The sequence below is a fragment of the Prosopis cineraria genome, unplaced genomic scaffold (genome assembly GCF_029017545.1).
Source record: "Prosopis cineraria cultivar Desert tree isolate PC_DT_omini unplaced genomic scaffold, ASM2901754v1 PC3, whole genome shotgun sequence".
In the NCBI taxonomy this organism is placed as follows: domain Eukaryota; kingdom Viridiplantae; phylum Streptophyta; class Magnoliopsida; order Fabales; family Fabaceae; genus Prosopis; species Prosopis cineraria.
In genome coordinates, this window is record NW_026555334.1 from 9,969,767 (window position 1) to 9,990,750 (window position 20,984).

General features: G+C 29.7%; 1 long non-coding RNA gene across 1 annotated transcript; it reads right to left on the reverse strand.

The window, feature by feature from the left end:
- Nucleotides 1-1,016: 1,016 nt before the first annotated feature.
- Nucleotides 1,017-1,911, reverse strand: LOC129304599 (uncharacterized). Its single transcript, XR_008591735.1, has 3 exons — nucleotides 1,761-1,911; nucleotides 1,461-1,560; nucleotides 1,017-1,307 (listed from the first exon to the last, which is right to left on the reverse strand). It is a non-coding gene; the product is annotated as an uncharacterized LOC129304599 (long non-coding RNA).
- Nucleotides 1,912-20,984: the final 19,073 nt, after the last annotated feature.

Consider the following 20,984-nt stretch of genomic DNA (forward strand, 5'->3'; position numbering starts at 1 on the left):
CGTCTGATTATCATTCCCAAGGTATTGTGCTGCTTTAGTAGTTTAACATGTGCTTGTGAAGAGGTTGATTATGAGACCGTACACATCAAAGTAACTAAGCAATAAAATTGAAGCAGAATGGAGGCAAGTTCATTTTGAAGATGAAGTAAACATTGTTGCATTGCATCCAAAATGACCTTTGGACAATATTAAAATTATTTATCTGAGAGGCACTTTTTTTTTTTTCCTTTTAAAAAAACTGAGATAAAGCAATGTGTAATCCTGTGATCAAAACTCAATATATCTGTTGCCTGCTTTTATGAGATTAAAAGTTTAAAACTAAAATGATATCTTCACTTCAATCATGTGAAGTATCCAAGTTCCAGCATGGATGTCGAGCAGAATTGTCATATGGGAATCTGCAAATATTTTGGTCTGTCGTCAAAATCATCTGATATCAAAATTATAGTGATCGTATGGTTGTGAAGTACTTAACTTGTCCTTGATTGTGCTGGTTTGAGAGAATCATCTTTCTTGTCAAACAGTCGATGGATAAATTTTGTTATTTCTTAATGCTAACAGTGAGACGTACCATCATGTTCTTACAAAGTACATTGTAGAAATAAATGTTTAACCGATTCACCCAAGCTCACAAGGAAGACAAACTGTTTTTTGGTGGATGCTTAGTTACTGATGCGAGCATCTCGTTAACAAATAATATTTCATAAGTAATTGTATTAATCATAATCTTTATCGATAATAATTGTTTATGTCAGTGAGCTTCGCAGTTTTGAGATCACGTAAGCCAATTCTTGATCCAATTCTCCTCCAATCTTATTTATATGAGAGATAGAGAAGGAATTTTTTTTTTAAATTTGTATTTATAAGTCATGCCACAAGTTTTCAATTACCCCTAATGAGATAAAGTGTGTTATTAAAATATGTATATTCAATAGAAGTAAAGTTAAAATTTAAACATAGTTAATGAGTTTTAATATTTTTGTGCAAAGTCAATGATTTAGAATACACTCATAAAATGCACAGGTCAACATTCTAATTAATATTGAAAGATACATAAGTAATAAAGCTTACAGCTAACAATAACATAAACCAGTTGTTGAGCTATATAGCACACATGAATATGTAAAATTTTGGGATCCACTAAAAGAGCCTATGAATATATATGATAACAACAATAAAAGGTCAGTGTAATTGTGTACGGATGTTTCTTATAGGCACAGCATAATACATAGCATCAACAATCGCAAATAATTGTTGGGTCGCAGCAGCACTCGTCCAAGAGGCAACAGCAACACAAAGCTGCTAGGCTGCACAACAATCAATAGGTACATAACATTAGTAAATTTTATCCACACAAGAAAAATTAGACAATTAATAAAATAATAATCAATAATAGTTCAATGAATTTTCTCTATGCTGGTTTGTGTGTGTGTGTGTGTGTGTCCTTTTAAATTACATACCAACCCTCAAGGAACCCACGCTCTGGATGATTTCTTGGCGGTGGTTGTGCAGCGTAATATTGCGGTGGTGCCGCCACTGGCGGTGGCCCCTGATAAGGACCTAAGAGCACAAACAAAATTATTTAGTACTGATATTGACAAATACAAATACAACAGATTCATACTGATTTCAAGTTCAAGTTATTAATGGTTTGATTAGAGCCAAAAAGATGGATTAGAACAGAAGGAAAACTCAGAAATGAAAGAAAAATCAAGAAGATAAAGTTTATTTTTTCAGAGAAAAGAGCTTTTTAGGTATACCTTGAGGAGGATAAGGGTAGCCATATTTCATATCACTCATGGCTGCAAGAAGAAACCAATGAATTGCAGAACTTGATGAGCTTGTTGGAAGAGACACAAGTTGCAGATGTGTCTATATATATAGAGCTTTCTGGAAAAGGAAGAGGGAATAGAATAAAAATGTAGAGGGATTGAACAAGAAAGATCTGGAATATTATACATGCTTGTGGAGTATATATGTGATTTCTTTAAGGTGTGATTGTAACTGGTGATTATTTATGACAGTTATCCTCCACCCACCATTCTGAAGAACATAAGGAATATTTCTCATTTTGACAATAATTAAGCAACTTTAAACGTGTATTCTGGAACAAGGCCAAGCAAAGAACATTATTACTTTTTTCAAAAAAAAAAAAATCAAAAAAGTTCATGGGAGATGAGTCTCGGAGCTCACTAGAGTTAAAGTATATTTTGATTCAAAGAATGCCTACAAAGATATTAATAAAGTCCTCATGTCTATAAGTGAGCTTTGAATTTACAACCTTGTAAATCAAATCTTTACTAACTAAAATAACTTTATTGGACATTCTTGCTCGACTTTGCAATTTTATATGGAGATTTGATTCTCATAGTATCCATGGAGCATTAATTACTAACAATCCATTGGTGTTGTGTTAGGTTATTTAAGTGTGAATGAACTTGAACTAATGTAAGAAGTCTCATATTGGATAAAGTTAAAGTTAATAACTAATATAAAATGAAAAAGGATAACCTATAAACTCAAGTTTTGATATTTGAAGTTAAAATATGGTGTTCTCTCGTTACTCATACATATTTATTCTTTTTCCTATTTATGTGCAGCTGCTTTCCATTCTTAACATGGTTCTTTATTAAAAGGATGGTTGATATGAGAGAAGTTGAAGAGGTGGGGTGTGAACAGAAAGAGAAGGGTCAAAAAAAGGAGACTCACACGAGGAGTTGTGACTTAGTGAGTAGGTAGAACAAGGTACCAATCTTAACCTATTGGCTTTTCAGCTTTGAGTTCGAATATGTTCCTTCCATCCACCGCCAAGTTTTACACTTAAAATCAAATATTGTGTCCCTCTGTGTCTCCAAGGAATCCACAACCCATAGCTTCACACACACCTCTCTATCACTTTATTTATATGTAAATGAAATTTACAGGAAACAACGCTATTTAACAGCTATAAATAGTGCAACTTGCTTTAAGGGGTGTTCACACTGGTGGAATACTAACTTAAATCAGGAATGCAAGATAATTTAAATTAAAAATTAAAATTTTTTTAAAAATAATAATTGCACTAAAATTAAAATTATTATAACATAAGTAGATTGACAATGATTTTTTCTTTAAAAATTATATCGAACAAGTTGATGTAATATTATGCAAATAAATTTTTCATGTCTTATCTTTATCATTAAAATATTATATATTTTTTTTTAAAAAACATAAGGCATTTTTAACTGAATCTCACCTTCAATAAAGTAGTTATCTACTTTCAAACTAACTCTGTTTTTTTATATTTATTCATATTATTAAATACCCTATAATAAATATAAAGTCATTATTAATAGGGGTACTTTTGAAAAAAAATAATTATTACACCTTGAAAGACTAAAAATAAATTATATTTTTAAATATTCAATTCCTCAAAAAATACCTTATATTTTTTAATGGAGGGAGTATATAATAAACTTTCAAGCCCAAATATTTTTTATTTAATCTAGGAATGCAAAATATCAAGAATAAGAAGTGTAAAGTTGTAAATTTTACATGCCTTATAATTTTTTTTCCAATGTTCTATATTTTTTCAGCTTTTCTAATGAGATTATGTGTAATCATTTTGTTAACTGTACAATATGCATATTAAACAAAGAGTATTTTTATGTATGAGCCTGCGAGCCGATCAAACTAGTTGCGAAGTTGAAAGTCAAGGCCCAAATCCAGTATTTTTTGGGCCAATTAAAGGCCGAAATTGTTTAAGCATTTGGCAACCTTGTATTCCAGTGTGATCCATGTTGTTCGAGTCTTGTCGTCAGCAATTTATTCTCAAGACAAATGGGTTCAGTGGCAGAAAACAGACTCAGTCACTCACATGTTCATCATTGCCATGTGAAATTCAACTTCCGGATAAGGGTGTGGAGATTTAGATTTCTGTTAATTATACAAAATTGGAAAAAGTTAATAAATATTAGATTGATAAATAGGATTATTTATTTATTTTTATTTTTTATATTATATTGAATATTTTTATATAATATTTTTTTCTTGAATTTTGATACTTTCACTTAAATTGCAAAAAGGTGTGTATAGTATAATTTTTATTTCGACAAATCTGATAAGTTTAAAAAATAAATAATAAATTTATGCCTTTTACTAAATTTACAAGAAATTTACATTTAATAATAGACGAGAACATTGAATAATTAAGATAAATGTCCAAAAATATATGTAATAATCCATAATCAATCATAAATTGTTATATAATTTTCATAAGAGGCCAGTGAATTATGAAAAGTGGTTGAATTTTTGGATATAATATAACTTATCTTGAACTGTATGCTTTGTTTGTTTATATTCTTTTTTCTTTGGAATATTTATTTTATTAGCGCTTATAATTTGTCACAACAATATACTCCAGGCACGTCGGATTACAAAAGTTAGGGTATAGAACTCAGAAGGCATTTGCGGCAATGATTTTGGATAGGAAATTATTCATGTTAACTTTATATATTTAAATTAAAGTACTCATATCTAATAAAATAAAGACACGTAATTTTTTTATGCATTATTTATTTTATAATAAATTATTGTTATTAATATTTTCAACATTTCTAATTTAAATAGGTAAAAGTATTGAGCATATAAAACTAATTATATACTCTCTCCATTAAAAAATGTAAGGTATTTTTTGAGGAGTTAGATATTAAAAAATATAAGATATTTTCGGTCTTTTGAGGTGTAATCATTATCTTTTTTCAAAAGTGCCTCTATTGATAATAACTTTATATTTATTGTAGAGTATTTAATAGGAGTAAATATGAAAAGATATGATTAATTTAAAAGTACGTAACTATTTTATTGGAGGATGACATTCGATTAAAAATACCTTATATTTTTTAATGGAGGGAGTGACTCTTTTTCTTTAGAATATACATGGGTCAACGTTTTAACTTACTATGACAATAAACAATAAAATGAGATCTAACAATGTGATTTATTTTCTTGTTAGCAGACATGGTTGATGTCAAGCCGACGCGACTCATAAAAAAAAAAAAAAAAAGATCTGCTTAGTCCTAAAAAAAATCCAATTCACTTAAATTTTTTATTTTCTTAAAAAAAAAACTAACAAAGTTTGAAGTTCCTCTATTAAAGAACATGCGCAGCATATTTTGATTACAAGTTGATAGTTTAAAAATTAAACATCTAATGATTACTTCACTAGTCACTAATATCTTACCCTGAAGCCCACTTAAGGGGAAAACTTTGGCTTTACTCTTCAATTACAATCCTTTTTCGCGTTAATTATGATGGGTTTCAGGGAAAGCACTAAAAGACGATATGAGTCTAAATTAGGTTGAAATATTATTAATCTTTGATTGCGAATGGCTTACGCAATTCATTAACAGACAAATTATATGGTTAAGACTTAAGATCATAAATAATACTGAACCGCATTGCCTTAGTGTAGAGCCTTCCCTTGTCAATTGCATTGACTTATTAGTTCATCACAATAATCGGTGAGATTTGTTTTGGCCAATCATAATTATTTGTGAGATTATCTAATTACCTGCTTTTGACTCAAGAAAAATGGCACTTTGCTTAGCCTTAAACCCAAACTTCACAGCTCACCTTTCCACTCGCATTTTACACAAATTTTTTACTCTCTCATCAATTTTGAATAAATGAATAAATTACACATTGAACTTATATTCAAAAAACTATAAACCTTGAACTTCTTTATTATATTAATTGTTGCCTTAACTTTTAAAAATAGTACAGTTTAGCCCCACCATTAATAAAAATAAATTTTAATCATTAGCTAACTAAAAAATTACATAAAAGAGTAAAAAAAATTTGATCATTTTCTGTAATTTTTTAGGTTCTTTCCTTACTATAATTTTTTGTAGAGTAGGAAATGAAGGCTCGAGACTCTATTTAAATAAGAGTCTAGACTTTAAAAATAAAATTTTTTTTTTTTTGGAATCAAACTTCTAGACTTGCTCTTATAGGCTTTGAAAAAAGATTTGGTTTGGATAACTCTTCAAGTCTTATTTTTCAAAAGATTTTTTGTCATTTATTTTAATATGACATTGATAGATTTTTTATTGATTTCTTAAACACGATCATTTTGTAAAGTTTATTTCTTGATTTTAATTAATGTTATACTCTATGGTGTATACAAATTTTTGTATTTATCAATTTTAATAAGGTTGATTTGAATTGAAAATTTCTACCTTTATTTTAAACTTGACCAAAATTTTATATTCAGATTTGTATTTATTTATTTTATTAAATTTTTTTTATTTTTTAAAAAATAAAATTAGTTTCTAGACTTGGCCTTAAACTGTTCAAATTAAATAAGGACTAGGTTTTTGAAACTAATTATTTTTTTAAAAAACCAAGTTTAAAGCCTGAATCCTTAAAATTTGAGCCTGTCCATTTTTCATCTCTAGTTTTTTAATTATTTTTAAATCAAAACTCCCCTAAGAATACCTTAAAATTTATAAGGGAGAAAGTACAAAAGTTGAAGTGTATAGGATGTTTACTGTCACGCTTTAAGACTTGAGGGCAAAAAATTAGTTGACAACATCTAATGTCGCCAAGACAAATAGACTAGACCACTAGGCCAAGTTACTAACCTCCTTAACCTTTTCTTCTTCTAGCCAAAAAAAAAAAAAAAAAAATCTTTTCCACATGATATTTGGACCTCTTGCACATTGCAAACTGTTAACTGCTAGCTGCAGTTGTGTCATTTCAATTATTAAGATGATATTTAGACGGCTTTAATTTCATCAATATTGTTATCATATTTTAGCATTTTTAAATATATACAGGTTATTTTGTCCCAAAAAATATATACAAATTATATTACGTGTCAGATTTTAAGTAAATTAACTTACTCCCTTCAGTAATATTTATAAATCATTTTTAATATATATTATGTCAAAAGTAAAAAAAATATTAAAATTTTTTAACTCTTTAAAAAATTAATAAGTTTCTAACTTTGTTTATCTATTAAATATACATAATTATATAACATACATTTTTCACAAAATATCTAATGAGGTCAATGAAGAAATAAAACTTGTGGTAAAAAAATTAATAACATGTATTATATAAATAAAATAAAAAAATTTCTTCATGTTATAAATAAGACTTAAAAAAAAAATACTTTAGCTAGCAGCTAAAAAGAGCAACACAGGCCTAGGTACAAATGTGTTATACTTGATAGCCCTCTATCTTGCCTATTTCCGATTTTATTTAGAGGATTAAAATATTAATATACTTTTAAATTGTATCATCCGCATTCATGCATTATCAGAAAAAGTGAAAGCGTAGTTGAGTTAACGTTCATCAACCACTTTGACTAATAAGTATCCTCTATAATAAATATGAAAATATAAATCTTCGAGGAGATTTGGAAATTGAAGGGTAAGAAAAATGGTGTAATGAGGCCAAATTTATATGATTTAAAAAAAAAACAAGAGATTAGAAGAAATAGATGAAAATGAAAGGTGATCATTTAGCCATGAAAATAAGTAGGGAGAATTTTAAATAAGGACATGTGACATAATTATTAGTGAATTTTAAAAAATCTTGAAATTTCAATCTAGTTTAAGGGGTAAAAGTAAAAATAATTTCAACTGTAAAAAGATTAAAATATTCTTTACTTATTATACAAATTTATTAATTTTTTTGCTTCACTTTAATGTTTTAAAAACTGGATCGGACAACGAACTAGAAAGATTAGTGAGTTATGGGTCTCTTAATTCAACTGGTCAAACTGATAGTTGAATCGGTGATATAATAATTAAATAAAAATAATATTTATATGCATATATATTAAAAAAATGAGTCAAAATGGTTTAACCATTTTGGGTTTTGAGTTTTTGTCTGAGTCTTTAAGAACTGCTTGGGTCAATTGTTAGAATAGGTCAAATAGTTGAATTAGACCGTTTTCTTCTCTAGGTGATGATCTGATTGTCTGGGTCTTAAAACATTGAGTAGATTATAAGACCTATCAATAATTTATAATTGATATTAGTAAATTACAAGACCTATAAGTAATTTATAACTGATGTTAGTAAATTAACAAATAAAGTTGATAATTTAATAATTAATATTGATTCTTATAATTGAATAACTTATGTCAAATTTTATATAATTATTGATATGTCAACTTATATAATTTATAGCTCATATTAATAAATTAATAAATGAAGTAAGAAAATTAATAATTAATAATTTTGTATAACAAGTAAGGGATACTTTAAAAATTATTTTCACTTATTTTTTCTGAACTAAATTAAAATTTTAAAATTTGTTAGGATTCACTGATAATTTTATCACATCCCTTATCCTTAATTACAATTCTTCCAAATGAGTAACATGACATCGCATGGGCGTTATATACAAATATATAGTGGTCCCAACAAAGATACGAGAAGTCAAACAAATACAACAACTCTATTTACACTTTCCCGACCTTCAGTGGCGCCACGTCCTTTCCAATTATCTAATCCAGATTGTGACTTTCCCCCACGAACCCGCTTGTATATAAATTGTTTATAACGCACATACTATATAAATAATTTTTAAATTTGACATAAATATAAAAAAATTTTGTACATGACGATGGTTTCGTGTTATATATGGGTTTGATGAAGTGTACTCATTAAATATCATGAATCTCTATCAAAAATATTAAAATTGAATCTTAGATGAAAAAGTTACAAATGTGAGATCTGGATTGGTTTACTGATTTGGCCAAAAGAAAGATTGGTTTAATGATAAATTTAATTAATTTGTTTTGGTACACTTAGTTTTCATTTCCAGTTGATTGAAATTTTTCAAAACAAATGATGCTCCATAATTTTATTATTGCATTTTCTTGTGACAGCGACCTGATATTTAATATTATCATCTAATTTAAGGTTGAGTAGTCTCCTACCCTAAATGAGACGAGTCTTGTGAAAATCCTCTTTTTTTTTTTTGGTTCTATTTGTAAAACTCAATTCTAAAACTTTGGAGATGAGGGGCTTGTTTGTTTGTTTTTCCCTATTTTTTGTTTTCAAAAATTATTTTGTAAATTAATTTTTAAAAAATGGTTTTTCAAAACAAAACAAAACAAATATATGTTTGATTATGTTAATTTAAAGAAAATTTTAGAGTTAAAAGTAGTGGTTAATAATGATGAGTTATGATAATAGTTGGCTATAACTAGAAGTAATTTACAATAGTCAAATATAATATACTTTAAAAATAAAAAAATTTCTAAGATGTTTTCATTTTTTATTTTTGAAAATATTTAAATCTAAAACACTTACCCAAAGTTTTTCTTTTTTTATTTTTTAGAACAGAAAAAAATTTAAAACATAAATCAAACAACGTGAAGTGTCAAATATTTTTTACTTACAATAATTAATTCAAGTGGTTAAATAATTTTCTTTAAAGAAGCAAAGTTTCAAGTTCAAGTTTTGTCCATAGAATAAAATTGTGATTAAGAGAGTTTTTACATTAATATCAGTTGAATAATAAAACTGAATTAATTTAAACATAATGTCACTTTAGAAAATTGATTGATGTCACTAAAAGAATCTTGTCCTAGTTATTGGTTAAAAAAAAAAACATACTTTACATTTTACAAAGCATACGAGAAGATGGCTCCACTATATATAATGTGAATAAATTTTTTTTTTCCAGAGAATAATTTAATCGAGTTAAAGACAAAATTTGAAGCTAAAGAATGAAGATGAGAAAAAAGCAATGATCAATGCTAGGTCAAAGGGGAAGGTTGCGGGTGGGGACAATAATGGGAGGCGTAAGGTGTTTGATTCTTTTAACAGATTTTGTGCGGGAAAATTTCAGCTGTTTATGCTTGTTTTTCCTCATTAAAAGTTAAAAGTAAAACACAATGACTTTGACTTTGAAATAGTGCTAGAATTCGATTCACGTGTTTGGAACATTAGAGTATTAATATGTGATTATTATTAATCACATTAATTAGTTGTGGACCCTAAGTTCTACATAAAAGGTACCACTTGTTTAGAAGTGAGGATGTTGTATCATACCTCAAAAAGGAAGTTAATATAGGTCCTCATTTTATTATCTCTCCTCAAAGTGATTTAAGCTCCATAGTTATGAGTTTTGATCAAATTGTTGTATTGAACATGTCGCTCTTTGATAGTTAATTGATATTGTTTTTAATTCTTCTTGTTATTTTCTTTATTCTCAACACAACCCACTATACATTTAGGGACCTAAACAATGCGCAGACAAACTTATTTACCTTGCAAACCATGATAATTTAGGGACACAATATTAATTAAGTTAAAACTATAAAAATTAAATTATATTGAGTCAAAATTTAATGACCGATAGTTTTTGTTGAGTCAAAATTATAAAAGTTAAATGATTAATTTTTTTTATTATCATAGCTAGCAAGGTGTTTATTTTCTAATGCCAAGGCTTTTGCTCCCGTTGAAGGAACATGGATTCAGCATTCCATTAAAAATGAATATAATTTATGAAGGATTCATGATAACTAATGAATGAGGAACCTAGAACTCATGATTGAGGATCAAATTAAATGAAAAATATAATGAAATTGGTAGTAGCTAAAATTCACATTAATTTTTTATGATAAAAAATGGGGAAAATGATTCAAAAAATTTCTCTTAAATATACAAATGACAATGAGGTATTATGAAATGAGATAATTCTTCTCAAATCCCTAGAGACCATTCAACATTAATAATTTTTAGTGAAATGATCAAAATATTACCTATTTAAAATAAAAAAGTAACAACCCTTGTCCAAAAAAAGTAAATATAAGTGATTACTTTTATTTAAATAATGATTATTTTTTTTCTAGTAGTCGCTAAAACAAAGTAAGCAATTACAACTTTTTCTCTACAAATTTTTTATTAACTGAGGATTAAATATTGTAAATATTTGTGAGTACTTTAGTTTAAGTAAATATTACTTTTCTTTTAATAATGACTAGAATAGAATAAATAATTATAACTTCTCCTATATAAATTTTTGATTCACTAAAATTCAAGTATTGTAAATATTTATAATTTCTTTAATTTAAATATTTACTATTTTCTTTTGGCAATAACTAGAATGGAACAAGTAATTATAACTTTTCTTATGCAAATCTTTGATTCACTAAAGTTCAAGTGTTGCAAATATCACTACAGGGTTAGGACTCATGCATGCCTAATCCTAGAGATCCTTGTGTGTCTTAATGTATCAAGGTACATTGATCCAGGTAAGGCCCCTCAATGCCTCTCCTGGACAAACTCAGGCTACTTTAGGATCCTTGATCCCTCAACACCTTGATCCACAGATCTTTAAGTATAATGGCATATGCTTACACACATGGACCATCGATCATATTCTTTTTGGTACATAGGGTCCTCAAAAAGATGCAAGTGCAAAGTATACTTGAATTTTAGTATAACATAAATATGATATTAAAGAATCAAGCTTTTAGGAGAGAAGAGAAAGTGTAGAGAGACATGTTTAAGAAACACACAAGTTTTTATTTTCCAAACGAGTTTTGATTTACAACATAGCTGAGGCTTCTTTTTATAGGTGAAGAAAGAAGGATAAGGATAATACATCTATGATTACAAGATGACAAACGAGGACACTCTTTTTAAAAAGTAAAGTTGGACATGGCACAAAGCAAATCATTTTATCAAAAAAGTAGAAACTACTTTTGACAAATTTATCCAAAGATAAAGCTAACGCTAATAAAAGCAAACATTATTAAAATAACTTTTCACAAAGTTTATCGCAGGACAAACTTGACTCAGACAAAAGTAAATTCCCAATTATCATAGGCCTTTGTGGATACATTTGTGATCTGATGACATGTTAAGCCAGCTTTTTTCTTCCTTTCAGCGCCTTCTGGTTGTTGGAGTGTCACGCATGATTTGTTTGAGCTAGTCATCATCAAAATCTTAATCCATATCTTGATAGGGGCCAAAAGCTGATAGGTCTTTTAGTTTCAAGAATAGTTGATAGGTCTGGATCTCCATTTGGTATAACTCCTGGCTGTCTGGTGGAAATAATGGAGGAGCGAATAAGGATGCTTCATCATATGATTCCATCCATGTATAATATCCTTTTTAGATAGCTAGATTGGTGAGCTATTTAGAAAATTCATATTAGATAGCTAGTGATGAGTCATTAGGAAGGATGGGCGGATGAGGAATAGGGCCAACTGATGTACATATGAAATTAGGATCAGGGACTGGATAATTATTCATTTTACATAAAAAATTGTTTAATTCAATTAAAGTTAAATTTTCATGTGCTTACCAATCATGTGTGGTCTTCCATAAGCATGTTTAGTTGGCCACATAAAGTTTTACTTGACAGTTGAGGTGATAAGGATGATGAACAATAAAGAAGGAATAATCTTTTTGTTTATATAGGGGTTTTTTTTCCATAGGTTACTTAATTTAATGACTTTAGAGAGTTCTTGACGCCACCTAGGTGTTAGAGAAAACTAGTTAAAGAATTTCTACAGGTTTGACCCCTCATTTGCAAAGTCATAAAGATAATAGAATATTTTTAGTAGAGGAAAGACTAATGCACATACAAAAAGAAAGGATAAAGACCAGGGGTATCATATTAGTTCATTAGGAATTGGGCTTTGATAAAGGGAACAACTAGATAGGGGGCTTGAATGTCAAAGAATTCAAGCTGAGGTTGAATTTGGATTTTTTAAAGGAGGAGATGGAGCTAGTAAACAAACTTCTTCTGACTAACTTTTGGACTTATGAGAAAATGTTTGGACTATGGCTTGGAGGGAGCACTACTTTGCTTGGCATAATGTTAAGGATGAAAAGGGGTTGGATTTGTGAAAGGGTGACAAGGTTGATTTTTTTTGTGATTTTGTGAGATAGTCTATTATAACGTTGTGATTTCCTTTGATGTATTGAACCATAAATTTTTAGCATGTAAACCAATCTTTCCATCAAATAAGTTGTGCTTCAAGGAGAATCTTCCAATATGATCAAGGACCTTTAGGAATGACATGTCTGTTTCTACTACAAAATAGTAAGGGTTGAGATGAAGCTGAATTTTTCAATGCCACATTCACAGTCAGGATTTCTTTGTAAGCTATGTAGTAGTGTTTTTTTAGAGGGTTTGCATTCACAATTAGCATGTCCACAATAGTGTCTTTTGTCATTTACTTCTTTAATAAGTATTGCTCCCCAATAATCATTACTTACATCATTCTATAGAATGTGTTGTCCTTTGTCAGAAATCCTAAGTAAAGGAGGATGCTGACAAATTTGCTTTAAGTGTTTGACAGCTTTTGTCCCCATGGTAGTGGATTTTTTCTTAGTAATTTGGATAGCTGGCTGGTGTGATAAGACACCCGAGGAATAAAGTTTTTAATATAATTAACTATACCCAAGAACTGCTAAATTTGAGTTTTGGATAAGTCTTTATCAGGAAAATTCAATAATTCCTTAATAATGTGTGAACTAGGCTAGTATTGTCCTTCTTGTATAAGCATTCTCAAAAATTTTATTTGGGCTGCAACAATATAACCTTTTTGAGTTGAGAGCATGTGTAACATCTTAAAAATTTTTCCCATAATTTATTAATCTAATGAAGGATAATTATGAAAATGTAAGTATAATTAGGTTTGAGAATAGTTAGAGATGGCATTGGGTTTGGCTTTAACTTTTAAATTGGGTTTGGAAGTGAATTTAGTCACTTGGCCTCAAATTATAGAGAGAAATTAGATTTTTAGCCACTATGCGTTATGTTGTAGCATAATTTCTAGAACTAGTTTATTTTAAAATGTGAAAAACATCTGAAATAAGGAGAAAGGAGCTAAAATTAGTGAAGGGTTGACCAAGTGAGTATTTTCTTTGCTAAGGCATTTGGAGGTGTTTAAAGCTTGGTTTCATAAAGGTATGCCTTCTTTATCTCTTTTCCTTTCCTTTACACATTTTGAAAGTAAGATTTAAGGTTAGGAGATGATGATTTTTGAATTTAAGCTATTAGTCCAAACCTAGTGGTCTAAATAGGACTAATGAGAGTTGTTTAAGTATTTTACATATAGTTTAAAAGTTTTTACAAGATTGTAAGCTTGGGTTATCCATTTTAGACGGATCCTAGACCTCTAAAGTGTGATTTTAGATTGTTGGTTGTTATATTAGTAATTATTTAAGTTAATGGAAGCTAAATGAACTAATGAAAGTTAATAAAATGGTTATGCTTAAGTACAAGATATTGGAATTTTAGGTAATTAAAGTATTAATTAATGAAAGTTGGAAAACTATTTATGATGATTTTAATGATGATTGGTATAATTAATTGTAGATCAATCATCTTATGCACCAACCAAGCTTTGGTATAGCTTGTGAAGAACTTTTATTAAGGGGTAAACCTTTGACCTCTTAAAGGTTTAAGGTAACCAAAAGAAACCTAATTTATATAGTTGAATATTAATTCATTATTTGTTGAAATAATTGATTTGAAACATGTTTAATATTTTTAAACTCATGATGCAAATTTGGCGTGGTTAGTAATGTATTATTATTGCAAATTATATGTATGTTTATATACATGCTAATAGTGATGCTGAATGAGAAATTATCATTAAATACTAGTTGATGTGTAGAGTGAGTTGGGTATGAGTATAGATATGTGGATTCATGATTTAAATGGTTGATTAGAATGCATATACATATGTAATATATGTGCATAGCATGATCATTGGCAGGAGTTCGTCTAGGGAGAGAAGTAGTTGATTAAACTGACGTGGTATTGGTAGCGACTGTTAGAATCAAGTGCTTGCCTTAACACCAACCTTAGAATCAAGAGGTAGCCCTTATTCCATAGTTGATTTGGGACTGTCTCACTTATTCTATGAGGGATTCAAACCTAACTAGTTTTCATCAGTTCATGAGGAGGCTACATTAGAGGTGTGACACCTGATGATTGTTAGTATTAGGGAAAATCAGATTACACAAGAAACTAAGTTGACCTTGGCTCGATAGCTCCTCACAAGTAGAAGGCTGGGTTAATCAGTGAAGGAGGTAACCACCAAATAACCACTGGTATCATGTCAAATGTAATAAGAGGGTATAAGGTTAACATATGATTATGCATTTAATCTCGGTCACATGATTGTTAGTATTATGATTCGGTTCGATTTAAGGGCGCATGGTTAGTATTATTGTAGCCCTAAGTTGTGCATTATTGATATATATATATATATATATATGATTATGAGTTTGAAGCACGGTCACATGGTTGTTATTGTTGTGGCCGAGGCTATACATTGTCATACATGTTTTACGTGTATATTTATTGCCAATTGTATCCATTTTGATTGATATGTAACTGTATAGATTAGGTAAAACTTGATCATTGAATAGTTGTACTCACCCCTCAATTCTCAATATTTTCAAGGTCAAGCTCATCAAATCAAGACTAAGAAAAATGTGTTGAGGCATAAGATTGTAGAGTAATCCTTTATATACCTTTATGTGTATTAAGATTGTTAACTTACCAACTAGGATTTACATGAATATTTTTATACTACTTGCATTGTTAATGTATCGCACATGTGTATTTTATGCCCTGGGTTAGTGAGTTTTAGTTGTGAATCCTAGTATAGGGCCAAAATACTTGTACAAGTAGGAATATGTATATTTTGACTGGTTTAGAATGAAAATGACTGTCTTATGTAAGAAATTCCTTCCCCTTATGTTTTATGTGTTATGAGGTTAAGTTGTAAATTTATGATTTATGTGTTTTTGGTTGAGTATGATGTATTGCATGAGTCATATATAGTCTATTGAGTATGGTCTAGGGGTAGTTGTGAGCTTATAGCACTTGGTTGTGATTTTGGACACCCTAGTTATATTTTGAAATCGTAAATGGGTACGTTTGCATTTTGGTCTTCAACTTTTGATAGAGAAATGATTTGAATGTGAAACTAGTATTATTAGCTATAGCTTATATAAAACTTTCTGTAGACAATGAAATCACCTCAATCGAATATTGGATGAAGAATTGGGATGCTTCGGAAGGTTGGTTAGAAAATTTGTCATAACAGTTTTTATTTTTGCAATAATGGGCTTTGCATTTTATGTCGTAACATAAAATTTTATCCTATAGTGTAATTGTCCCAGAATCAATTTTTTTGCCGACTTAAGCCTAATTTGATGTTATCTTACCTTGTATGGTGCCCATGCTTCTGTATACTTACTTTCCTCTAATTTTTGTTTATGAAATGTTTTTTTATAACATGTTAAGTTTTAAAAATTCAAGATCTCATTTATATAAATTTTATAAACTTGATAATTTATTAGGTTATTCCTATGATTACCTTAAATTTTGGAGTTAATTGTGAATTAATAAGGGAGATCTTATAGCATGATCCCATACTGTTGAGTGATTTTGTAGAAATGGTCTAAAAGATCCTTACGTTCTTGTTCAGTTTCTAAAAACAATAGTATATCATCAATATAGACTAGAGTAATATTATAATGGGCTCTCCTGATCATAGCTTTTTGAAACATGGATGGAGCATTTTTAAGCCCAAAAGGCATAACTATCCATTGACATTGGACATTTGGAATGCAAAAGGGAGTCTTGTAGCTATCTGCAGGATCTATACCAATTGCCAAAATCTTGCTTTGAGATTAGATTTTGAAAATACTTTGGCCTACTTAAGTTAGACCAATTTAGTATTTATTTTGGGTAAAAAAAATTTATCATCTTGAAGAAAAGTATTAAGAGGCTTGTAGTTAATTATCAATCTTTTCTTTCCTTTTTGCTTCTCAGATCATTTTTCAATATAGAAAGCTTGACATGCACAATCTAATTTTGTTGATTCAATAAGACCTTGCCTGAGTAAAGCTATAGATTCTTCTCTGGCTAGTGCAAGATCTTTTGAATTCATTCTAGAATGGGATGCTTTTGTGAGGTTTACATCTACATTCTTTTTAAAAGGAAGTTTGATGAAAAACTCCCTATTCTTCCATAAAGGAGATGGATACTGGAATTGATCATAACTTTCACAACAAAATTTAAGAAGTTGATCCCTAATAAATTCATATCCTAGAGGAGCATGTTGAATCTCCATAATGCTTAGAATATCAGTATATTCTTTAAAGAATTGTTTGAATCAAATAACCCTAGAGAATATCTGCAGATTTTTAGTTTCCTTATACACATCAAACCCAACAAAAATGTCTTTGGTAGGGAGATGGCTTCCAAGAACTTTTGTCTAATATGTACATCCAAGAAAAAATCTTATACCCTTTCTTTTAGTAATAAGATCTATTTTGAAGAGTTTATTATTAGCTGTAACAAAGTACTCCTTATTAGGAACCTATTCTTCTTGTGGGAGAATATAAGGCTTCATAACTATTCTGTAAGAATCAATGTCCATAAAGGCAATGACAAAGATAAGGACATCATATTTAGAAGGTAGGATTTGAATTTTCATATTGGGTTGTGGGAGTTTTAGTGGATAAGGTGGGTAGTTTAAGCTTATAAGGCTTATTGGTGTTGGGCTTAAAAGAGATGGGTTAAGGCTTTGGCTTGGGCCAAGTCTAATAGTATATATAGGTAGATATCGAGATGATATTGTTCTTCATCTGAGCTTTCTTCTGATATAGGAAGGACATATTGGGTATCTTTATCTCATTCAAATTGTTCTTTAAGAACAGATTCAACATCCTGATCATCTTTAAGAGGGATGATAGTCTCAATAGACTTGAGCATCTTTATGGATTTTTTAGGCTTATTAGGACATTTTTTTAGCAAAATTCCCTTTTTTTTCCACAAGTAAAACATATGTCCGATTTCTTCAACCTCAAAGTTCTTCTTTTAAATAATCTTAAAGGATGTCTTTTTGGTCTGAAAGTCCTGCGCCTATGTTTATGAAAATGGCTCTTCTTTTTGCAAGAACAAAATTTGTGTTCCTTGCATTTGATTTTTAGATAAGGCTTTTTATAGGCTGACTGCAACTTGGGTCTTCCTTTAAGCATGAATTTTAAAAATTATTATTGTTCACAAAGCTTATCCAAAGTGGACTGAGCCAATTGATAAATTTCTCCAAGAGAGATTTGCAATATATCTCTTTATGAGGTAGTGATAACTCTATGTAGCTTTGGCTAAAGCTCATCTGGCAAGGAAGCAATGAATGTGTGCTTGAGGTTAACATTATTAGCACTATTTAGCATGTAATACTTCCCATACATCATTTGAAAGTTCTTTTATAGATCCTTGCGATCAAGAGAACAACGTTTCATTTTAAAGAAATCTTGTCTACTTCTTTTGTCAATAAGGTTAAAATCACCAAGGAATTCTTTATGAGTTACTCCAACGAATAAGGAAGAATTTGGTTGAGGTGCTTGGATCTTATCATATTCACTCAGACTTTGAAATCATTCCCTTAAGTTTTCTGTCATTCTTAAGAGGAATTCTAAGAAAACTTTTCTCATAATTACATCTAGGTTGGTCATTTGCAAGTCAATCTAGGCAACAAACTCTTGAAGTCATTCTCTCCATCTATGAAGAGGCAAATAATCAAAAGTAAACTAAGGTTTAGAAGGAGGCCTGGAACTAGAGCTATGGGTGGTTGGTTCAGGAGGTATTTTCTCTATAATTCCTGATTCATTATCAGGAGGATCTTCCACAACTATTTCTATTCAGGCTTCATTTTAAGTTTGAGCTTGAGGCGGAGCTTGGATCATTATGATTTTTGATAAGTCAATCAAGTGTTGTTCTTCTTCAGAATTTATATCTTTTGTAGAGATTTCAGAAGATATAGTTGAGTCTGTATTTTCTTAGTCTGAATACACTTGATTAAAAATAGCTTTTTAAATAGTAGCAATAGTTCCTAAACGTTTTGAGGGCTCTTCAATCCCTTTAAGTTTGTTTGTTGTTGATAGTGGTTTATGCCTTGGTGGTGCAAAATGAGGTTTTTTAATGATCAATGGCTTTTTTGGTTTCTTTATGGAAGATGGCAAGGCTTGTTGGTCTTCGACTTTTGTAGAAAGAGGGTTATGATGAAAAGATGGATTGTCTGAATATGGTAGTAGTGGTTTTGGTTTTTGATTAGGCTTTTTTTTTGGATTTTTTGACAATTGGGTAAGACATTTTGAACACTTTGCTATAATCTGTCTCATTTAGGTAAGTAGGGTGTATTGAGATATAAGTAGGAAATTGTTTGATCATAGTGGGGTAAGTTAGATAAGATTCATATATGGTCCTAGATTGGTCTTGGGCTAAATCTACTTCTATCTATTGTAGTTGTCTTTTTACTTTAGAAATTTCTTTTTCTTTTTTAAAGAATTCTAGTCTAAAGTATCCTTTAATAAACCCAGGGAGTCTACATCTGGTTTTTGTTCTTGTTTATAGAGCCTTTGGTATAGGTTCTTTATCTAATCATCAATTTGGTTAACCTATAAAGACAGGTTTCCTGCTACTATATTGAAATGATCAATTTTTGAATCTATCATATGTAAGACTTTATTTTGATCGATAGCATTCTGGGATTGTCAATTTAGAATTCCTTCGTGAGTGAGACATGTTAAAGAGTGCCTTGAGGAGTTACTTCCATTTGTGGAACAAAAGGTCCACTAGTGACCTTATTCTGTCACTTGTTTTTTGTTCAAGGGGAGGAAATTCTTCCTCATAAGGTTTCATCATTGCAATATAAGGTAATGCTTGAACTTATATAGGTAGAATTGTTGGAATCAAGGGTTCTAAAAGAGGTGGAATAGCTAGTTTTGGTTTCTCCAAAGGGAGAAAATCACGACATAGTTCTTTAAAAAGTTAAAAAAGAGTGCTCCTTTTAGTGGAAGAATTTAGAGGTGCTACCGATCTTCGTCTTTGTATTTTGCTTAGGACCATGGTCATCACCATTATCCTTGAAAGGATGTTTGTGCTTACATGGAGATTTAGGTCTCTTAGGCTTCCTAATCTTTCTTCTTTTAGAACTATAAGCACCATCATCTGAATCATTTTAAAGATAGCAATCATGATCTAAATCACACATTTCTAGGGCACAATCTTAAATAAAGTGACCATTGGTATGAGAAACATAAACAAGCTTAGCATCTGATATGAACTACTCACTTGGGGAATCTTTTTCATGTCCAATGAAGGTTAGAGCAATGGACAATATTCTTCCAGAGATCTAATTTGGATCTTCAGTTCCTAGTCTTTTAAAAATAGATTTAACAATACCACCCTAAAGTCTATAAAGTTCAGGGGGCTTTGTTGTATGAACATTTCTTTATATTTCATGGAATTGCTTCTCATAATTGTTGATCAATTGCAAAGGCATCATTTAGGCAAGTTCCTCAGTAGGCAGATGTCTCAGGATTTGAATGATTAAAGAGTTGCTTGGATTGTCTGCAACTAAATTTTTTATTTTAAACTGGGGTATTTTAGTAATTTCACTACAAATATGTCAGAAAGGTTCCTAGGGATTTCAGAATAATTATAATATTTTGGGAGACCTCATTGTGATTTGCATATTTCAAAAAGATTTTGCTTGTACTTTTCTTAAGAAAAAAAGGTATAATATTCCTTAAAAGATTAACTGGTGTATGGGCCTATAAGGTATTAGGCTAAACACATCTTGCCCTCTTTCACATCTGATGATAAGGAACCATACATAAGAGTAATAAAATATAATTAAAATAACATATCAAAATATTAGCAGAGCATCCAAAATTTATAATAACATCAGAAGTAAAATTATAATTTGGTAAACTTTGCAATAACATAGTTATACTTATTAAGTGTTTGAAATTTCTAATATTAACCACTTTTTTTATACAATAGAGCAGGGATGTGAGGTATTACTAAAAATCATAGTGGAAATTTTATGTTTATTATATATAAATTTGGATTAAAGAGCAAAAATGCCCATGAAGTTTTCTTTCAAGGGGACTCAATATTATTAAGTGAGGTATGGTGTAAAAGTATCC